Source organism: Prunus avium, chromosome 7 (genome assembly GCF_965620075.1).
Source record: "Prunus avium chromosome 7, drPruAviu1.hap1.1, whole genome shotgun sequence".
Taxonomy (NCBI): domain Eukaryota; kingdom Viridiplantae; phylum Streptophyta; class Magnoliopsida; order Rosales; family Rosaceae; genus Prunus; species Prunus avium.
The window spans coordinates 22864991-22867831 of NC_142290.1; the positions used below are offsets into that span (position 1 = coordinate 22864991).

Genomic DNA, 2841 nt, shown 5'->3' on the forward strand with positions numbered 1-2841 from the left:
TTGCTTGATTCTGGGTATTTCTCCATGAAAAGTTTGGATGATTTCTCCAACCTAGATTATAACTTTGAGAGTATGGATCATTTCTTGGACCTTGGTTGTAGGAATTTACCAACTTAGCTTGTTCTTGCACAAATTCTGGATATCCAGCCCCAAGTGGACAAGCTGTGGTAGCATGGTCATGAGATTCACAAATGCTACACACTTCCTTCGGAGGGCTTCTTGAGTTTAATGCAAGAAGAGCATCTAGCTTTTGTTCCAGTTTTGAAATCTGCACACTAGAAGCATCATTAGAACCACTAATAACACGTTTACCTCTTGTATCCGTATGTTGGGTCTCCATTGCTATCTCCTCAAAGAGTTCGTACGTTTCTTCTGGAGTTTTGGTTTTAAAAGAACCACCTGCAAAATTGGTGACTATATTATGACTAGAAGGGGTTAGTCCTTTATAAAACATACGCATTTGAAGCTTCAATGGAATCCCATGATGAGGACATTGGTTGAGCAACCCATTGAATCTCTCCCATGCTTCACAAAACGATTCATCATCTTGCTGTGCAAATAACAAGATCTTGTCCCTAAGCATGTCGGTCTTTTGCGTGGAGAAGTATTTTTCCAGGAACTTCTTTTGAATGGCAGACCATGTAGTGAGTGAACCAGGCTTCAAAGAATTCAACCAATACTTCGCCTTATCCTTTAAAGTGTATGGAAACACTCTCATTCGAAGTTGATCTTCTGTCACACCTGTCAAGGGAAAAGAACTCACAACATTAAAAATATCCTTTATATGGGTTAATGGATCTTCATTAGGTAAACCATAAAAGGAAGGCAGCATATTAAGATGAGAAGATTTAAGCTCATAATTTCGAGCTACAGTGGGCAGCAAAATGCTTGAAGGAGATGCTGGAATTGTTGGGATATCAAGTTCTCCCATGAACTCAATGGCAGCCATCATTTCTTCTTCTTCTTGGTCTGAACTTGCTTCCGAATTTGAAAGTGAAGAACCAGGAAGTTCAGTGTGGAGAGCAAGACTTGTAAATGTAGCAAGAGCTTGCTCTTTTGCAGTTGACAACTCCCTTTCTAGACGATTCTGAATTTCAGAGGTCACTCGTCTGGGTTGCAATGATGGTCCTGCGTTCAAAGATCTAGAACGTTGGAACGAAGACCTCACTTGTTCAAGTAATGGCTTTTTAGACATAAACTACCTGAAACAGAAAATTAGATTAATTAGAAACACTAAAAAGAATAGGGTAACCTTGGGCACATAACCAGGGAAGAACTTTCGTTCAGTCCCCGGCAACGGCGCCAAAATTTGTTGTTAATATTATGTTAACTCGCAATTGTACGGGGCAATTAGTAGTATAGCAAGACAAGTACGAGGTCGTACCCACGAAGACTGAGAAGTTAAAACTAGTTATGTACTTAGATTACCAAATTCAAGAAAGTAGGAGGTTATGTCTAAAACAGAATTTAAAACAAGAGTGGTTGTGATTGTTGAACAAAAGAAGCAAAATGAAATTGCAAACAAAAACAAGTAAACAAATGTAACAAAGAGTGGTTTTAAGAGTTGGAAAACAGATTTTGAGACTAGGGCATTCGAATCACCATAACAATTCAATTCTGGGTTATAAAGATTCAAGTAACAAGTCTAATTCAGATTCAAAGATTGATTCTAGCTAAAGTATGATTAGGCCATGGTGTTTGGTCCTAACCTTGTGTTCCTAATTCCCTAATTTGATCATTTGTTGTCTAACCTAAAATTAAGCATTAGGAACCCATTAAGCATAGAAGAACATTTTAAACAACCAAGTATGTATCTAATCCCTGTTGTCGAATGTCCATACATACTCTTCCTATTCATAGTTCAATTCGAATTAAAGCATGGTGTATACTCTTAATTCAAACCAAGATAGTTAACAAACAAGTTCTAATGGTGATCAATCATTCAAACAAGCATGTTAACTTATAAGCATAATGAATAAGAACATGAATCATGAATCAAACTTGAAACTCCAAACTTATAAACCCAGAATATTCATGTTAGGTTACATCGAAGCCCTAGTTATGGATTTAGCTACTCATAATGGAAAAGAGACTTGAACAGAAATGAGAAAACAAAATGAATGCAATAAGAGTAGAAAAACCCTTTTTCTGAAGTTCTTGTGGTGTCCAAGGCTTCTCCAAGTGCTTCTCCACTTCTAATGCTTCTCCAAGAGCTTCCCCACTTCTAGAAAGATGTATGAAGGATATGGAGGTGATTTGGGATGAGTTTGAGTGAGTGGTGATGGCTAAGGAAGATGAAATTCGTAGGGAAATGGAAGAGAGGTTTGCTGGAGTTGTTTTGGTGATTGTTGGAGTGTTTGGGATTTTGAGAGTGTTTGAGGATGGTTGGAGTGAATTGTGGGGTTGTGAATCCCAGGATTTGTTGTGTCTTGAATGTGGAATGGATGTGGTATTTATAGGGAGAGGGGAGTGATAAATCTGAATTCAATATGGCTAATGCATACAACACTTGCATTATAAAAGATGAATTGGTTGATGCACTTCACTAATGCATACAACACTTGCATTATAAAATCTGAATTGGTTGATGCACTTCACCAATAAATCCCACCAGCAGCCCTAGCTCATCTTCATGTCACCATGACCAAGCTTCCAACCAGCTCAATAGCTCATGCCTAGCTCACCATGACCAAGCTTCCAACCAGAAACAATAGCTCATCCTGAGGTCAGCATGACCAGCAACTTCAAGGGCTTACGAATTGGGCTTCCCTTAAGCAAATTAAGACTTTAAGCACTCAAACTTGAAGTTCAGAATGTCTTCTTTCCAGCCATATATCATTT

The 2841-nt window shown here is 38.3% G+C and overlaps 1 non-coding gene across 1 annotated transcript; it reads left to right on the plus strand.

The window, feature by feature from the left end:
* The first annotated feature begins 476 nt into the window (after positions 1–476).
* On the plus strand, positions 477–583 carry LOC148293161 (small nucleolar RNA R71). The gene has a single exon (XR_015825996.1). It is a non-coding gene; the product is annotated as a small nucleolar RNA R71 (small nucleolar RNA).
* Positions 584–2841: the final 2258 nt, after the last annotated feature.